The sequence below is a fragment of the Heloderma suspectum genome, chromosome 6, assembly GCF_057233095.1.
Source record: "Heloderma suspectum isolate Gila_16-S chromosome 6, 16-S_ref, whole genome shotgun sequence".
NCBI classification, from domain to species: Eukaryota; Metazoa; Chordata; class Lepidosauria; order Squamata; family Helodermatidae; genus Heloderma; species Heloderma suspectum.
The window spans coordinates 82079594-82100209 of NC_139463.1; positions in this window are offsets into that span (position 1 = coordinate 82079594).

A 20616-nucleotide genomic window follows, 5' to 3' on the forward strand; every position below is an offset into this window, starting at 1 on the left:
GAGGGGAAATCATGTATGCTGACCGGACCGCCATGAAAGAAAAATGGGATATAAAGGCCATCAAAAAATGGCCACCGCCATTTGTGTTCGCTATTTTTCACTGTTCTAGCCTACGTAAATATTTATGTAGGCTAAAACAGCTGCTGCAACTGCCGCCCCCGCCACCCCCGCCTCCGCCCCTGCCACTGCCCCTTCCATCGCCGCACCTTCCGCCGCCGCTGCCACCCCCACGGCCGCACCTGCCACCGCCACACCTTCCGCCACACCTTCCGCCGTCCCCGCTGCCACCGCACCTTCCGCCGCCACCACCGCACCACCGCATCCGTCCCAGGTAAGCTTCATCCCGGGGGGTTCTACAGGGCGGGCAGGGGGGAGGAGGCTGTTCCGCCACAGATTCTGGGGGGCCAAATGCCAGTGCATTTGGCCTCACTAGAATCCGTGGCGGAATTCTCCGCTGTCCCTAAGTTTCATGGATTTTAAGAGGCACTAAGAAAAACACATCTTGGCAGTGTGGGGGTGGGGAACATATTGATTTGCGCAGGAATGAGTTGCTTAATCATTCATATTAAACTGCATGTGTAAGCCAAAGAGGTTTTAGCTAACATAGAGAATGAAGTTAAGACAACTGAGCTCACAAACCAGAGCCCATGTATCTTTTCTGAAGAGATGTTGGGGGATGCAGTTTGAAGTAAACAAGTAGTGTGCTGGAAGTGGGTGCTTAACCATTTATCATTTATTTTGAACTGCAGCACCATAACACCAAAACTGTTTTATCCCCACCAGGCAATCTCGAGTTCCAAAACAACCTCACTTAGATCCTGCTTCATGCATGTTGATGGAAATCTCAGTGTGCTAGAGAATGGATATTTTCCTTTCATACCCATACCCCTAACTGATCCAACCCAACCAAGCAGTTCATACTCCAAAGCAACCCCAAATATCTTACAGCATGTCTGCTGGTGGAAATCTCAATGTGGTGGTGAATGGTTTGGTCTTTCTCATTCATTATGGTGCAGTTCCAAACCCAGAATAAGAAACATGGACTTTTGTGTAATTCCATGTTTCAGAGTAGGGCAAAAAAACACAACAGCATGTAGAGAATTTCAAGTAGAGGGCTCCTTCTCACTGTTCAACGCATCCTGCCACCTACTGATATAAGCAATGAACTGCTGTGAAGCAACTCACAGAAGGATTCCTCTAGCAACACAGAGTTACTTCTCTCTGCCCCTCCGAGAAGAAGGGAGTGATAAGTTCTAAAGGTGCTTTGCAAAATATAAACACCACAGACTGCTTTTCAGTAACAAACATTCAGGTCCTTCCAAGTTTGTTTTTTTTAAAATGCTCTATTTTTCATAGACAGACACACACACACACACACACACACACATTATCCCCTGTCCTTTTCTCTCCTTTGCAATCAGAGGTACACTGCTTCTGAACATGGAGGTTCTATGCCTTGGACTATTTCCGGAATTGAATGTTGTTTCCCTCCCATATACCTCTCTCTCTCTCTCTCTCTCTCACACACACACACACACACACACACACGAAAAGCAATGCTGGATCAGAGCAAGGGTCCATCTAGTCCCGCATTCTGTTCATATAGTGGCCAACCAGCTGTTGACCATGAATCCACAAGCAGGACATGAGTGAAACAGCACACTCCCACCCATGTTCCCCAGCAACTGGTGTGCATAGGCTCACTGCCTGTGGTTCTGGAGGTAGCACATAGCCATCAGGACTAGCAGCCACTGATAGCCTTTTCATCCAGGAATTTGTCTAACCCTTTCTAACCCTTGTCTAACTCTTCCTCTCCTCGTTTCCCATTAAAAAAAACAAAAACATTTTTTTTTTAAATGAAGAGGTCTTAAATATCCAGTCCACCCACCCTAAAGGTAGATATTTATCTCTCATCTTCTCCTCAACCCCGGAATAAATAAGACATTTTTGCATTAAGTATCCCCCTTCTGACAAGTATATTAATCTTTATAGGGATGTACGAAAGGGACTTAACTTGTCCCGCAGCTTTTTTTGCGGTGGGGGGGAGGCGCTTCGCTTCTCCCCCCAAAGTTCATGTGAGGGGGGGGTGTCTTCCTGTCTTGCCTGGCCGAAATTCAGGCCAGGTGGGAGGCGCCCCATCCCTCGCTGGCGAAAGTCAGGCCGGGTAGAAGCACCCCGTCTACCCGGCCGCGAAAAAACAACAACAACAACACACCCTCGTGATAGGCTACGTAATGATTTAGGTAGCCTATCACGGCTAGATCTGCAAAGTCAGCCATGATAGGCTACGTTAATTGTCACGTAGCTTATCACGGGTGACTTTAAAAAAAAAAAAAGCGCGTACGCTAATGGCGGCCCCCATAGGGAGCCGCCATTCGCATTCCTTATTTGGTCCCTGTAGTCTACGTAAATCTTTACATAGACTACAGGGACCAAATAAGGAACGCGAATGGCGGCTCCCTATGGGGGCCGTCATTTGCGTACGCGATTTTTTTTTTCAAAGTCACCCGTGATAGGCTACGTGACGATTAACGTAGCCTATCACGGCTGACTTTGCAAATCTAGCCATGATAGGCTACGTTAATCATTACGTAGCCTATCACAGGGGCGTTTTTTTTTTTTTTACTTTTCTTGTAATGGCGGCAGCGGCAGCCGGTTGAAAGACCGGCTGCCGGCCCCTCCCCTGACGAAGCCCTGCCGAACCGCTGCCGGGACCCGCCGCCGGGAGCGACATTCGTAAAAGGTAAGTCCCATCCGGGGGGGGGCGGGGGGCTGAGAATTTCTCCCCGAACAACCTTCGGAGGACCGAATACGTTGGCACTCGGCCCCCCCGAAGTTTCGCATGTCTAGGTACAGTGCTTCTCTCCATTTTTAGAGGGGGAGTGATGAAAGAAAAAGTAATTTCTGACACCCCCTTTGGGGATGTCCTCTCCCCAGCACTGCCACCACCTACGGAGAAACTGCTCCTCCATTGGGCAATCCCACCTATAAGGATAGTTATTTATAGCAAATGCTTATATTTCAGGGGCCTAAGGAACTTGCTGCCACAGAGTTCCACAAGCTGAGCATTTTCCGCTGCCACCAATTATATTAGAATGCTTTAAACCTCCTTGTAGCTAGTCTAAGAGTCTTAAGTGTGAGATGGGCACCATCTCTAGAGACAAGATGAGCTATTAAACATGTAACTTATTAAAGGGATATTTTAGTACATAAAGGATTACTAATATTTACTTTGAGGTTTTCGAAAGACTGCTTAGTGACAATTCTTAAGAACTCAAGATGCACTGCTGCTGCTGCAAGACTCTAAGAACTCCTTTTACCTCAGGCCAAATCCCCTAAACCTTCACTCTAGCTAAATACACTTCCAATCAGGTCCAGCTTCTGAGTAGACTCTTCCTCTGGCAGCTTGGACAATTTATCTGTTTGTTTGTTTTTTACTTCCTGTTTGTACACCCTCCTTCTGGCAAGGTTTAGGGCAGCCTCCTGGCATAACACAGGTACCTAGTCCCTACTCTTGATCTTCATCTGCCATGTAAGGTTATCCCTTAGAGAAGGAATAGCTAAAGATCCAAAGCTTAATGTTCAAGAACCAAAAAAGAATTTGGATTTAGCAGCAGACCTCCTTCCTCTCTGACTACCACAGACTACTCTTTTCAACTGTCAACTGCCATACCTTAACTGTTCTTTCCCAACTGCTTGTTTCCACCTAGCTTTTCCCCAGCCATTCAGAATCAATTTTGCTTGATCCAGCTCCCATCTAACAATAGGGATGTACAAAATCTACGTACCGTCCCGATCCAGGGCATCCGCAGTGGGGGGGAGGCGCTCTGTCCCTCCCCCCAGAATCCTCCCCGGCCAGCTCCGCTCAATGGCAACTCCTCAGAGCTGCCACCCGGGGCTGCCCGCAGCCGGATTCTGGCCGCTGCCGGGCTGCTGCAGCTGCAAATGCTGACCACTATGCCGGTCAGCATTTGCGTCCCTGCCAAGCCATGATAGGCTACGTAAGTATTTACGTAGCCTATCACGGCAAAAGGCAGGGATGTAAATGGTGTAGCTGCCACCATTTGCGTAGGGATGTCAGAGAATTCCGCTACGGATCTCGGTGAGGCCGAATGCCAGTGCATTTGCCCCCCCGAACTCCGTGGTGGAACAGCCTGCCCCCCTCCCCCCCCGCAGATCCCCCCTGGGATGAGACTTACCTGGGGCAGATCTTCGGGTGGCGGCGGCTCTGGTGGCGGCGGCGGCAGTGGCTGCGGTGGCTGGTCTTCCAACTGGCTGCCGCCGCTGCCATTTGCAGTCTTGTTAAAAAAAAAAAATGACGTCATAGGCTACATAAAGATTTGTGTAGCCTATCATGGCTGGGTTAAAAAAAAACACACACGACATGATAGGCTATCATGGCTGGGTTTAAAAAACAAACAAACACTGTGTACGCAAATGGCGGCGTCTACGGCCGCTGCCATTTGCGTTCCTTATTTTTGGCTGTCTTAGTCTACGTAAATATTTACGTAGGCTAAAATGGTGAATCAAAAAGGGACACAAATAGCGCCCGCTATGCTATTTGCATTCCCCTTTATTTTCGCCATCATAGTCTACGTAAATATTTACATTGATTAAGACAGCCAAAAATAAGGAACGCAAATGGCAGTGGCCGTAGATGCCGCCATTTGCGTACACGGGGGTTTTTTTCCCCAGAGCACTCCGCGGCCGGAAATCCGGCTGTGGAAGGCTCTGGCCTGGTTGGGCCTGGCCGGCTGCTCCGCAGAGCTGCCGTGGAGCACAGCCAGCCATGGAGGATTCCGGGGAGGAGGAACGGATCACCTCCCCCCCGTCGAGGATTCCAGAGGGAGGGACGGAACGCCTCCCGCCCCACCATCAACATAATCCACATAAAGGTAAGTGACTTCGTACATCCCTACATTTGCGTAGGGATGGCAGAGAATTCTGCCTTGGATTCCAGTGAGACCAGATTCTAAAGAATCTGGAATCTGTGGCAGAATGGACTCCTGCTCCCCTGCCCCCTGCGGAATCCCCCCGGGATGGCACTTACCTGGGGCAGCTGTGGCAGATTCGGCAGCGGCGGCGGTTCCGGCGGCGGTGGCAGGATTCCTGGCCAGCCACGGCAAGGCTGCTGCTGGACAAGGTAATCCCGCTGCCATTGCCATCCTTGCAGCCGTGATAGGCTACATAAGAATTTACGTAGCCTATCACAGCCACCATTTGTGTTCCCTGTTTTTCGCTGATTTATCTTATGTAAATATTTATGTAAGATAAAACAGCGAAAAAAGGGGAACACAAATAGCATAGTGCGTGCTATTTGCGTCCCTTTATTTTTCGCCGCACTAGCCTACATAAATATTTTACTTTTTTCTCTGGGGCAGGTGTGAGTCAAGGTCCCTCGTGATAGATGATACAGTCGTGACTTCGCAGCCATCTGTGGTTTTTGCCTGGAAAAAGCGGAGCTTCAAGGAGTCATTTTACTGTTATTTGGGGGGTTTGGTGTGGGTTTCCTTGCAGTTGTGGGTCATCTGTTTCTTCCCTGAACTGACTTCCCATGTTATAGTGGGCATATTGTAGGCGTGCTCAGTGCCTGCATCACTCTGTCCCTTTGCTTCCCCATCCCTTTGCAGCTGCGCAGTTACAAAAGGCACAAAGGGGAGTTTTCAACTATTTAATCACACTTTCGCACATTTTTGCAGCTTTGTATCTTCACAGCGATTGTGGACTCAGTACCCAAGTGCTGGGGGGGGGGGTCTTGGGGGAGGAACAACATCACCCCGACCACCATTTTGGAATGATGTCTAGGCACATAGCGCTAACACTTGTGAGTGCATACTATCACAAGAATCTCTGGCTGGGGAAATGACAGAACTGATTCTGCAGAAATCAAGGCGCACAAAATACCCAATTTTTACCTAAAACAAGGTCAGAAAGACACAGCAAAGCCCCTCAAATATAAAACAGCCACTGAAGGGTTGCACCCCCACACTCATGGGACTGCACAGCTGCACATGTCAGAATAATGGCAAAAAAAGGGACATGGCAAGTGTCTTAGGGAAGCTAGTGGTACATCATAAGTAGGGATGTACGAAAGTGACCTACCTTTCTGCGGATTATGCTGATGCTGGGAGGGAGGCATTCTGTCCCTCCCCCCAGAATCCTGGCTGGGGGGGAGGCACTCCGTTCCTCCCCCCCAGAATCCTGGCTGGCCGGTGCTGCTCCACAGGGATTCTGCGAAACCACTGGCCGGCTCCGCCAGCAGCCGGACATCCAGCTGCTGGCTAGCAAGGACGCAAAGGCCATTTGCGTCCCTGCAGTCAGCCGTGATAGGCTATGTAAATGTTTACGTAGCCTATCATGGCTGATTTTAAAAAAACAACAACAGCATATTTGCATACCCAGCGTATGCAAATGGCAGCGGCCATGGCCTCCGCCATTTGCGTTCTTTATTTTGGCACGTCTTAGTCTATGTAAACATTTACATAGACTAAGATGGCAAAAATAAGGGGAACGCAAATAGCGTAGCGTCTACTACGTAGAAGCACCCCGTCTACCCGGCCGTGAAAAAAAAAAAAATTACGTAGCCTATCATGGTGTTTTTTTAAAAGCTATCCGTGATAGGCTACGTAAATCTTTACATAGCCTATCACGTTTTTTTTTTAACTGGAAATGGCGGCGGTGGCAGCCGGTCGGAAGACCATCTGCTTCCCGCCGCCGCCGCCGCACCGCCGCCGGAGCCACCGCCACCAGGAAGATCCACCCCAGGTAAGTCTCATCTCGGGGGGGCAGGGGGGTTGCAGACCATTCTGCCACTGAATTTGGGGGGCCGAATGCACTGGCATTCGGCCTCCCCAAGATCCGTGATGGAATTCTCTGACATCCCTAATCATGAGTGTATTGCAGGGCATGGTGATTTGAAGCGGCATTGCTGCGCAGTTGCAACGGGGTGGGGGGTCAAAGTGGTGCCATATAGATGGGTCCCAGAAATCACTCAAAATGCAAAGAATTATACAGGCAAGAAGAAACAGATACACAATAAAAGATCTATACTAGCATTTCTTTAAAATATTTTATTTAATTACTTTTAACTGTCCCAGTCCACTTTTCTGTTCTTTGCTTGCTCAGTTGTTGTTGTTGTTTAGTCGTTAAGTCATGTCCAACTCTGCGTGAGCCCATGGACCATAGCACCCCAGGCCTTCCTGTCCTCTGCTCTCTCCCAGAGTGTGCTCAAGTTCATATTAATTTAGGGATGTCAGAGAATTCCACGGATCTTGGTGAGATAGAATGCCAGTGCATTCGGCCCCCCAAAATCCGTGGCAAATTGAAGCCCCCGCTCCCCAACACATGAAAGGCACGCGAAACGGAGCACTTACCTGCTACCGTCTGTGCTGACTTGCAAATGGAGGCTGCTCTGCGGCCGCCATTCGCTTCTTCATCATAGCCATGATAGGCAAAATAAGTATTTACGTAGCCTATCATGGCAGGCCAAAAAACAAACAAAACAAAAACAAAAAAAAGCATACGCAAATGGTGGCAGCTACGGCGGCCGCCATTCGCATTCCCTTTTTTTCGCCGTTTTAGCCTACGTAAATATTTACGTAAGCTATTAGGGCAAAAAAAAGGGGAACGCAAATAACATAGTGGCACTATTTGCGTTCCTTTTTCCCCCCCGCTGTAATAGCTTACATAAATATTTACGTAGGCTAAAATGCCGGTGGGGGGGGGAAACAAACAAAACAAAAACCAAAAAAAAGCGTACCCAAATGGCGGCGGCTACAGTGGCCGCCATTTGCGTTACCTTTTTTTCGCCGTTTTAGCCTACATAAATATTTACGTAAGCTATTAGGGTGAAAAAAAGGGGAACACAAATAGCATAGTGGCGATATTTGCATTCCTTTTTTTCCCCGCTGTAATAGCTTACATAAATATTTATGTAGGCTAAAACAGCAGGGGGGAAAAGGACGCAAATGGCACCCACTATGCTATTTGTGTTCCCATTTTTTTGCCGTAATAGCTTACAGAAATATTTACGTACGCTAAAACAGCGAAAAAAAGGGAACACAAATGGCGGCCACCATAGCTGCCGCCATTTGCGTACGCTGTTTTTTGTTTTTTGTTTTGCTTCTAGGCTGCCCACCGGCCGGATGTCCAGCTGTGGGCGGCCCAGGCTGGCACCTCCGCAGAATCTCCACAGAGCAGAGCCGGCCGGATTAGGATTTCAGGGGGAAGTGAGGAGCGCCTCCCCCCCACCGTGAATCACCATGCTGAAAAGGTAAGTGACTTTCGTACATCCCTATAATCATTGCATCGGTGATGCTGTCTAGCCATCTCATCCTCTGCCATCCCCTTCTCCTTTTGCCTACAATCTTTCCCAGCATCAGGGTCTTTTCCAGGGAGTTTTCTCTTCGCATTAGGTGGCCAAAATATTTCAGCTTCAGCTTCAGTATCTGTCCTTCCAATGACCAGTCAGGGTTGATTTCCTTGAGGATAGATTGATTTGACCTCCTTGCAGTCCAGGGGACTCGTAAGAGTCTTCTCCAGCACCACAGTTCAAAAGCATCGATTCTTTGGCGCTGAGCCATCCTTATAGTCCAGCTCTCATGTCCATACGTTGCTACTGGGAAAACCATAGCTTTGATTATACAAACCTTTGTTGGCAAGGTGATGTCTCTGCTTCTTACTATGCTGTCTAGGTTGGCCATAGCTTTCCTCCCAAGGAGCAAGCGTCTTTTAATTTCAAGGCTACAGTCACCTTCTGCGGTGATCTTGGAGCCCAAGAAAATAAAATCTTTCACTGCTTCCATTTTTTCCCCTTCTATATGCCAGGAAGGGATGGGGCCAGATGCCATGATCTTCGTTTTTTTAATGTTGAGTTTCAAACCAGCTTTTGCACTCTCCACTTTCACCCTCAACAACAGGCTCTTGAGATCCTCTTCACTTTCTGCCATTAGGGTGGTATCGTCTGCGTATCGGAGGTTGTTGATAATTCTCCGGGCAATCTTAATTCCGACCTGTGATTCATCCAACCCAGCATTTCTCATGATGTACTCTGCATATAAGTTAAATTAGCAGGGCGACAATATACAGCCTTGTCGTGCTCCATTCCCAATTTTGAACCAATTGGTTGTTCCATGTCCGGTTCTTACTGTTGCTTCTTGACCCTCATACAGGTTTCTCAGGAGACAGGTAAGGTGGTCTGGTACTCCCACCTCTTTCAGAATTTGCCACAGTTAGTTGTGATCCACACAATCAAAGGCTTTAGCATAGTCAATGAAGCAGAAAAAGACGTTTTTCAGGAATTCTCTTGCTTTCTCCATGATCCAGCGAATGTTGGCGATTTGATATCTAGTTCCTCTGCCTCTTCAAAACCAACTTGTACTTCTGGTAGTTCTCAGTTCACATACTGCTGAAGTGTAGCTTGTAGGATTGTGAGCATCACCTTGCTGGCATGGGAAATAAGTGCAATTGTATGGTAGTTTGAACACTCTTTGTCATTGCCCTTCTTTGGAATTGGAATGTAAACTGACCTTTTCCAGTCTTGTGGCCACTGCTGAGTGTTCCAGATTTGTTGGCATATTGAGTGCAGCACTTTAACAGCATCGTCATTTAGGATTTTAAATAGCTCAGCTGGAATACTGTCATCTCCGCTAGCTTTGTTGTTAGTCGTGCTTCCTAAAGCCATCCTCAGGAGATGTATTCTCTCTCTAGGATGTCCAGCTCAAGTCCAGCTCAAGTCCAGCTCAGTGACCACACTATCATGGCTATCAGGGACATTCAGATCTTTCCTGCGTAGTTCTTCTGTGTATTCTTGCCACCTTTTCTTAATCTCATCTGCTTCTGTTAGGTCCCTGCCTTCTTTGTCCTTTATCATGCCCGTCTTTACACAAAATGTTCCCTTGAGATCTCCGATTTTCTTGAAAAGATCTCTAGTCTTTCCCATTCTGTTGTTTTCTTCAATTTCTTTGCATTGCTTATTTAAGAAGGCCTTCTTGTCTCTCCTTGCTGTTCTCTGGAACTCTGCATTCAGTTGGGTTTATCTTCCCCTTTCTCCCTTGCTTTTTGCTTCCCTTCTTAGCCTTTGTCCTGCTTCATTTTGTACACCAAGGCCATGCTTTCCTGTTATCCCAGTGATTTCTTGACTTCCTACTTTAGCATTCCAATCCCCTATGATGAAAAGGACATCTTTTTTGGTGTTAGTTCTAGAAGGTGTTGTAGGTCTTCATAGAACCCATCAACCTCAGCTTCTTCGGCATCAGTGGTTGGGGTATAGACTTGAATTACTGTGATGTTGAATGGTTTGCCTTGGATTCGTACTGAGATCATTCTATCATTTTTGAGATTGTACCACAGTACTGCTTTTCCCACCCTTTTATTCACTATGAGTGCTACTCCATTTCTTCTAAAGGATTCTTGCCCACAGTAGTAGATATGATGGTCACCTGAATTAAATTTGCCCATGCTTGTCCATTTGAGTTCACTGATTCCCAAGATGTCGATGTTCAGTCTTGCCATCTCATGTTTGACCACCTCCAGCTTACCTTGATTCATTGATCTGACATTCCAGGTTCCTAAACAATATTGTTCTTTACAGCATCGGACTTTCTTTTCACCACCAGACACATCCACAGCTGAGTGTCATTTCGGCTTTGGCCCAGCCGCTTCACTCTTTCTGGCACTACTTGGAAATTCCCTCTGCTCTTCCTAGGGATGTATAAAAGTCCTTACCTTTTCACGGATTGTGTTCACGGTGGGGGGGAGGCACTCTGCCCCTCCCCCCAGAATCCTCGACCAGGGGGGAGGCGATCTGGTCCTCCCCCCTGGAATCCTGCCTGGCTGGCTCTGCTCCACAGCTGGCCAGGCCCGTCCGCAGCTGGAGTTCCAGCTGCGGATGGCCTGCCGTGGACTCAAATGGTGGCCGCCGTAGCGGCCGCCGTTTGCGTCCAGCCAGGCAGCCATGATAGGCTACATAAGTATTTATGTAGCCTATCACGGCTGGGCAAAAAAAAAAGGAATGCAAATAGCGCCCACTATGCTATTCGCGTTCCCCTTTTTTTGACGTAATAGGCTACGTAAATATTTACGTAGACTAAAACGGTGAAAAATAGGGAATGCAAATGGCGGCCGCTATAGCAGCCGCCATTTGCGTAAACTTTTTTTTTTTGCTTGGCTTGCCATGATAGGCTACGTAAATACTTATGTAGCCTATCACGACAATGACCAGGATGACAATGGCGGCTGTGGCAGCCAGTTGAAAGACCAGCCACTGCTGCCGGATACACCACCGGATCCACCACCATCCGGAACATCCACTCCAGGTAAGTCTTGTCCCGGGGGGAATCTGTGGGGGGGGCAGGTCATTCCGCCACGGATTTCAGGGGGCTGAATGCCAGTGCATTCAGCCTCACTGAAATCCATGGCAGAATTCTCCACCCTCACTAGCTCTTCCCCAGTAGTATATTGGACACCTTGTTGTTGCCCCATTTCCTTGTCTTCACGTGTTATGGCAAAGTGTGATACAGGATGCTCAGTGAAGTAGAAACAGTTCTTGCTATTGGTATAACGTGTGATCCATTACAATTATAAGGTCATATTTCCCATACCAGTAATGTGCAGATTATATTGCCCAATATTAAAAAAAAAGAACACATGCACAAACCTGTGAATCCAAACAGTCTTGTTTGTGATTGTAGATCAGTGTGGAGAGGGAGGGTCAGCTGTTCAGAAGAGGAAGCGTTCCTCTTTGGCTTACAAAGAAATCAGAAGCCAATGCATTTCATTTCATTCCATTTTTTATGAAGGCAGTTTTTAACTGAGAATTAAAATGCTTCAAATTGTTTGTTCCAGCCAATAACTTATCCACCACATTTTTGGGACCGATGTCACTTACTAAAGAGGCAACTTTTCATATTGCAATAGTCCAGATCTGATCTAATGAAGCCATGGGCATACCTGAATTTCCAGGAAATTCACCAACCCATATTGAGCAATGGCACTCCTAAATATTCACGTAGCCTATCACGGGCTACCATAGGGATGCAAATGGTGCCCCCTACTCAGGACACCATTTGCGTCCGCACCAGCCCAGCAGCAGCCGGAGCCACCGCCGCCGCAGCCGCAGCCTCAGCTGGAACAGCAGCCAGGTAGGCTCCGTTCCACGGGGCTTTTGCAGGGTGGAGGGGCGGGGGGCTCCGTTCCGCCACGGATTCCAGGGTGCTGAATTCACTGGAATTTGCCCCCCCTGGGATCCGTGGCGGAATTCTCTAACATCCCTAATTCCATTATCAACCCCAGGCACAGGTTCAGAAATTCCATAGCTTCCTGGGGGCATGACAGAAAGGAGAGATAGATTTGGATGTCATTTGCATACTGATAGCATTCCATTCCCCTTCATGGATCACTGCCTTGTTGTGGCGAAGGGGCTTGCGTAACTCAATGAAGCCATAAGCTATGCCGTGAAGGGCCACCCAAGACGGACAGGTCATGGCAGAGAGTTCTGACAAAATGTGGTCCACTGGAGAAGGAAATGGCAACCCACTCCAGTATTCCTGCCAAGAAAACCCCATGGAATGTATCACAAGGCTAAACGAGATGACGCCGGAAGATGAGCCCCTCAGGTCGGAAGGTGTCCAATATGCTACTGGGGAAGAGCAGAGGGTATTTCCAAGTAGCTCCAGAAAGAGTGAAGCGGCTGGGCCAAACCCGAAAGGACACTCAGCTGTGGATGTGTCTGGTGGTGAAAAGAAAATCCGATGCTGTAAAGAACAATATTGTTTAGGAACCTGGAATGTCAGATCAATGAATCAAGGTAAGCTGGAGGTGGTCAAACATGAGATGGCAAGATTGAACATCGACATCTTGGGAATCAGCGAACTCAAATGGACAGGCATGGGCGAATTTAATTCAGGTGACTATCATATCTACTATTGTGGGCAAGAATCCCTTAGAAGAAATGGAGTAGCACTGAAATCAACCCTGAGTGCTCATTGGAAGGACAGATAATGAAGCTGAAGCTCCAATATTTTGGCCACCTAATGCGAAGAGAAAACTCCCTGGAAAAGACCCTGATGCTGGGAAAGACTGAAGGCAAAAGGAGAAGGGGACGGCAGAGGATGAGATGGCTAGATAGCATCACGGATGCAATGAATATGAACTTGAGCACGCTCCGGGAGAGAGCGCAGGACAGGAAGGCCTGGCGTGCTATGGTCCATGGGGTCACGAAGAGTCGGACACGACTGAACGACTGAACAACAACAACAACAAGCATTCCATTTCCATTTCAAATCCCTGGGCAACTTCTCAAGCACTTTGATCTAGATGTTAAATAGCATTAGTCAAATTAAATGAATTAGATTTAGACATGGACAGAAATAAGTGGGAATGTAGGGGTGGAATGGAAAGGAAGCTGCTGACAGCATAGTCTTTGAAAGTCTGAGCAAGACTGAAAAAAAGCTATTGGGATTTCCTGTTTGACATTAAAATATTATAAACAGCAGTATCATGATTTGCCTATTTTTAGACAAGTCTTCAGGGCCAAATTAAACTTTCACCCAAATATGCAAGCAGAGCTATGTGTGATTGGACAATTCACTTTAGTGTAAGTGTATGAGACCCTGATTTGCTTTGTGACCATGGCACTCTGAGAGGTGGGAAATTAAGCTCCCCCTCCCATTTTCATCCCATGTCCCCTACAAATGTTTCATCTCATGCCATTATGTACATTATAAACCTAATATGGGAAACACAAATCATACCTCCTAATTCTTACAATGCTGTCACACTTGCAGGAAAGTTTGAAATGGTTATACGTGTAGTCCAGGATATATTTATTACTTCTCTTAAACATCACACACACACACACACACACACACACACACACAGACAAAAACAGCCCAAGGAAGACTCCATATACTAATTGAGCTTCAGGAACCATGCAAATTTAAGTATAAGTTGGGGGAAAATTGACTCCATGCAAGGATGTGTACATTACTGGAAATTACACTCAAAATGCATATGTTGATGAAAATAACATTAAAATTTACTATATTAGAAAATGTCTTGCCAAAATATATATATCAGGCAAATATGTATACTAAATTGCCTGTATTAGGATAAATGCACATAAAAATGTCTTTGAATGTTCATGCCAACCTCTAAAGAAGGAGAAAAAGATCTTGAAGTTCTGGATGAACCAAACACAAACTTAGGGGAAAAAATGATGGAAGCTTGGAATGAACCAAACTAAGATTTGAAAAATGAGAAACTGAGAGAAACCAAAATTGGCAGATTCATCCATCCCACTCCTTCTCACTACAATCCGAAAAGGACTATACTGACCTATACTCTTCTTGCTGTCTTTGGTGGATGTGTTGAAAAGAAATGTTGTCTTCCTTTTTGCTATATATAGCAACTTCCCTTTGCAAAGTCAGAGACACCAGGCAGTGCATTCCTTATCAGCCTGGTTAGAGGCCTCAGGAATCTCATCCTGACAAATTATATTTAAAACAATTAAATAATTAATAGCTTTCCTGGGGGGTGGAGGATAATCGTGTGCAATTTCTCCTGACAATCCCAATTCCCAAAGGGATTTGTTTACAACCAAATCTCTTCACATTCTAAGTTAATAATCTCAGACACAAAAGATCAAAGAAAGAAAGAAAGAAAGAAAGAAAGAAAGAAAAGCTGTGCTCGCCGTCCTTGACTGAGTTCACATAGTATCAACTGTTTCTGTGTCCTCACATATTTATGCCTATGTGGGAGATTCAGGTATTATCTATATTTACTGGGAATACTTTGTTGCCTTGCATCTACTGACTGAAATAGATAAGACTCAGGGCACTTATGGAGGCCACATAGAAACTTTTAATTAGGGATGTACGGAAATCACTTACCTGTTCGCGGATTATGCTGATGGTGGGGGGGGAGAAGCTCTGTTCCTCCCCCCCCAGAATCCTCCTTGGCCAGCTGTGCTCTGCGGTGGATCTGCAGAGCAGCTGGCCAGGCCCAGCCAGGCCAGAGCCGTCCGCACCCGGATTTCCGGCCGTGGAGGGCTCTGGGGGGGGGGGAACCACGTACGCAAATGGAGGCGGCTATGGCCGCCGCCATTTGCGTTCCTTATTTTTGATGTCTTAATCTGTGTAAATATTTACGTAGACTAAGATGGCGAAAAAAAGGGCTCTGGGGAAAAACAACAACAACCGCGTACGCACATGGCGGCGCCTACGGCCGCTGCCATTTGCATTTCTTATCTTGGGCCATCTTAGTCTACATAAATATTTACTTAGACAAAGACGGTGAAAATAAGGGGAATGCAAATAGCGTAGTGAACGCTATTTGTGTTCCCCTTATTTTCACCGTCTTAGACTGCGTAATTATTTACGTAAAGACAGCCCAAAATAAGGAACGCAATTGGTGGCGGCCATAGCCACCATTTGCGTGCGCCTTTTTAATTTTTTTTTTTTACCCAGACATTTTAGGTTACGTAAAGACATACGTAGCCTAGCATGTTGGTGTAAAAAAACAAAAAAAAAAAACTGCAAATGGTGGTGGCGGCAGCTGGTCAGAAGACCAGCAGCCGCCGCCGGAGCCACCACCGGAGCCGCCGCAGCCCGGAAGATCTGCCCCAGGTAAGTCTCCTGGGGGGGCAGGAGGGGCAGGCCATTCTGCCACAGATTTTGGGGGGCCGAATGCACTGGCATTCGGCCTCCCCGAGATCTGTAGTGGAATTCACTGCCATCCCTACTTTTAATTGCATCACTTCACATTGGGGCTGTCATCATGATAAGTCACTTTGTATGCCTTGGTTCATTATATAGACGAGGTCATTATCTGCTGGCAACAGTTGCCTGTGTGAGCTCTCCTGCCAACTCCCCATCTGTTGCTGTGGCTACTGCTGCAATACCCACTTCTTCCACTGAAGCACCTGAAGCATCCTTCTTCCCACTGCCACAGCTGACACTTCTCTCCCCCCACCATTGCTGCTGCTGCCACAGCTGCTGTGTCTCTGCCCCTGCCCCTTGATGCTGCATCCACTGCCCATCTTCTGGCTTGCTCTGAGAATTTTCAGAGATCCAATGAGCAAGCTCACTGAGGAGCAGTGTTGGCCACAGAAAGCAGCTGGCATGGCTCTCCAGGGAGCTGACCAGGCCAAAGTGCCTGGCTCTGAGGGGGTCCTTCCTCAGAGCCAGTCAGTGTAGGAGGGGTGTCCCAGCCTTCTCAACCTGCCCATGCTGGCTGGGGATGATGGGAGTTGTAGTCCAACACATCCGGGGGGTGCCAGTTTGGAGAAGGCTGTTCTAGAGCATGCTGTCTTCCAAAATTATGATAGAAAGCATGTTTGCCAAGAAACTCCAAAACAGAGAGGTGCATCACTTCAAACAGACTATCTTAAACCAAATGCAGAGACAATGAATGAATCTTGAATAACTGATCAAGATAGTTCTGCAGCCTCCAAAACTAGTTCTTAGTATATGGCATTTTTTTGGTTTTGTATATGTTGAATGTCAAATATATTGTGTTGGAAGAATACCATGGATGACTTTTCTTTATATGGTCAACATGGGTGATCAAACTCAGTCCCCAGTGTTGGTGCCCATCTTACACCTGAGCCTATTATACTAAGTTACTAGGAGGGTTTAAATTATTCCAAGAGAAAAAGGTGGTAGTGGAAATGTGTCAGTTCTAGGGATGTCAGAGAAATCCGTTCAAAAGTCAAATGGGACCGAATTCAGACACATCCGGTCCGTGGACCCTCCCCTGGGATGGGGCGCCCTGGTCTACTTGAACTGGAGCTCACACAGTTCTTTTTTTTTTTCTCAGCCGAAAATTTTATGAAGGTATTTACAAAGGAAACTTCGCAAATCGGGATGAAAGATGGCGAAAGGGATTTTACAAAACTATTTAATAAATATGCAGTTTCCTGCTACGATGTGGCTTTCTTTTGCTGGGAGGGACATGGTCACAAAGTGCACGTAACCTGCCTGAGGCTGAGTGACAAACTGCACGTAGCCTCATCTTTTTTTTTATTGTCTGTGTGTGAAGGTGAGGTCAGGTTCAGGTCAGGTGAGGCCAGGTGAGCGAGATCCTTCCAGGCCACCCCCCCACCCCACCAGGAAGATAGCGTCATTGAGGGGAGGGAACTCATTGACCATTTATCCCACCTTCACATAGGTCGGCGGTGTGTCTAGTCTCCAGTCCAGACTAGAGACCAGAGGCACCACTGCTGCAGACAGAGTGTCTGTCTCCAGCAGCTGCAAGGAGTGTGGTTCTGTGTCCCCCCATTCTACGGCACTGCAGTTCAACCTTTATTACAGTGAAGGTATGTTCTTTCATATGTTTACTTTACCTGAATGTGCCCCTATGCTTAGTGATTTTGGGGTGAGTTGGAGGAGCAGGGGGAACTGGGAAGGCATCCTCCAGCAGCCTTTGTTAGGACTGCTGGGAAGGACTCCATCCTCCATCCTCCTGGGCTTTCCAGGATTAATCCATGTGCTTTTCAACTCCATGTGTCCCTATGTACTTAGTGTTTCTGAGTGGGTTGGGGCGGGGGGAACTGGGAAGGCATCTTCCAGCAGCCTTTGTTAGGGCTGCTGGGAAGGACTCCATCCTCCAGCATCCTGTGTATACTGTAGGCTTGTGTTTTTCAGGCCACATGGATGGACTACATCCTCCTAGGGATGGCGGAGAATTTCTCCCCGAATCTCCAGGAGGCCAAATGCCAATGCATTTGGCCCCCCGAAATTGTTGGTGAAATTCTCCGCCACCCCCCTGCCACCCCCGGGATGGGACTTACCTCCTGCGAATGTCCATCCCAGCAGCGGGTCCCGGCGGTGGTTCAGCGGCGGTTCAGTGGGGGCGGGGGCAGCGGCCGGTCTTCTGACCAGCTGCCGCCGCCGCCACTACAAAATAAGTAAAAAAAAACAACACCCATGATAGGCTACGTAATGATTAACGCTTAGTGGTTAAGACACTGAACTGCAGACTGGAAGGTCGGCAGGTCAGCAGTTCGAGACCCGAGTGCTGCGTGACGGAGTGAGCTCCCGTCTTCAGTCCCAGCTCCTGCCAACCTAGCAGTTCGAAAGCAAGAAATTGCAAGTAGATAAATAGGTACTGCCTCGGCGGGAAAGGTAACAGCGTTCCGTGCACCTCAGTGTTCAGTCATGCCGGCCACATGACCACGGAAGCGTCTTCGGACAGCGCTGGCTCTTCGGCTTAGAAACGGGGATGAGCACTGCACCCTAGAGTCGGACACGACTGGTTGGGGACACCTTTACCTTTTTTTTACCTTTTTTATCATGGCTAGAGTTCCAAAGTCAGCCGTGATAGGCTACGTTAATCGTTACTTGGCCTATCATGGGTGACTTTGAAAAAAAATAAAAAGCACGTACGCAAATGGCAGCGCCCTTATTTTCGCCATAGTCTATGTAAATCTTTTTGTAGACTACCCGGGACCAAATAAGGAATGCAAATGGCACCCATGGGTGCCGCCATTTGCGTACGCGCTTTTTTTTCTCAAAGTAACTTTGCAAATCTAGCCGTGATAGGCTGCATAAATCGTTACGTAGCCTATCACGGGTGTTGTTGTTGTTTTTTCACTTTGTATTTTGTGGCCGGGGAGACGGGGTGCTTCTCCCCGGCCTGAATTTCGGCTGGGCAAGGCGGGGCACCTTCCCCCTGGCCTGAACTTTGGGGGGAGAACCGAAGCGCCTCCCCCCCACCGCGAAGCAAGCTGCGGGACCAGGTAAGTCCCTTTCGTACATCACTACATCCTCCATCCTGTGCTTTTCAGCCTAATCTGCTGTACAATATGCCCCTATTTAGTTAGCATTGAATGGCTGGATTGGTGGGTAACTACTTCTACACTGCACTATATCTGCGATTGTAGGCTCTTCACATGATTTCAGCGTTGCCACATGCATTTATGTCTCCTTCTGCCCAGAGACATGAACATGGAGAAAAGAGGAACCCGTGGTCAATCCAGAACTCAAAAGAGGCATGGACGCCCGGCGAGAACATACACCGCTGAGGTTGCATTTCAGCGGTATTTTAAGAATGAGATGGAAGAGGAGGAAGCCCAAGGTGTGCCCAGCAGTGACAGCAGCCCCAGCAACAGTCCACCCCGCACCCGTAAGCAGCGCACACCGCCAATTTCCACTACAGAAAGTGGCACAGGGACAGCCGGCCACAACTCCAGAGGAAGAGGAAGAAAGTTCATGGATGGTGAGTGGAAGGGCAGTGAATCCAAAGTGGATGAAAATGTTCCCAAGTAGACTCTACAGTGGCGGAATGAAAGTCAAGATATCTACGTCATTCCAAAGGATGAATCTGGTAAGACTCTGTCATCACAGGTGCTTGTAAATATCTGGATACAAATAAATATCTTCGAATATTTGAATAGTCCCTACATTAGCCTTCTGCAACCTGCAGCCTTCCAGATGTTTTGGGCTACAACTCCAAGCATTATTGACCATTGGTCATGCCAGCTGGGCCTGATGGGAGTTGAAGTCCAAAACCTTTGGAGGGGACCATTTGGGGAAGAGATCTTCTTCTTCAACACGACAAAACATACACGACTGTTTTACATTCATTCATATTCATTGCTGTGAACATATTTCATATCATTTAAAAGTTACTTGATACTCTAGTACTAAAGAAAACCCCAACTCTTTACAAGAACTGCAATACTTTCTCAAACGATACACCTTTTCGGTGGGAAAACACTTCAGTGTTTTGTGCTTGCTTTGTTTCCAAAGCCATTCATCATAGCTTGCTGTCTTGTTTGGGCTTGGTCTCTTTTAACTAGAGCTGCAATGTGAATTGATTAAGCAATTACATTTCTGAGGATGGTTTTTAAAAGAGGGCCTGACTAATCAGGCACCGCTCCCGGGGGACCACAAATGCACCCTGGAAAAAGGTGGTGGGATTTGCCAAGTATGTGCTCAGGACCAGCCCTATCATTAGGTAGCAGCGAGGTGTTGGAGTACAGAACTGTGGGTGCTCCTCAGACTGCCTTGTACCTCCTCAGTCAGCTTGTTGTCCTCTGGTGTGGTGGAAGAGGCTCTCCCATTGTCACTGTTCAAGTAAGATTCAGCTATCGCTCTATCTAGGATGGAGGGGTGCCATTTTATCCTTTGCCTCAGGTCAGGAAGCAAAACGCTTTGGGCCAGCCCTGTAGGTGCTGAGTCCCACACAGTGGTATAATAGAGCTGATGCAAAGGAGTGGACCTTGCAAGGGAGTCAGATATCTCCTCCCCCATGCTTTTCAGACTTTCACCAGTGAGGACACATTTAGATAACTCTTGTGGAGTTTCAAAGTCTGTACAGTACATTTTTTTTGCACCTTGTGTCATGTGTTTTCGCAGTGCTAGCTAGTGCAGTAGTAGCTTACATCTGCACCTTGTGTAATGTTGATTGATTGCAATTCCAAGCTATGTTTCATAGATTTCTACAACTACACAGTTTTATTCTCTTGGCTATTACTCATGTGTAAAAGTTGCATTTCTTATGAAACTCTGCTTCTATCTATTTTGAATCTTTACAGAGACGCCCACAACCGTCCTCCCTGCATCAGACAGCGGAAGTGGGACAGGTGAACCAGGTCCACAGCTGCCTGCTGATAAT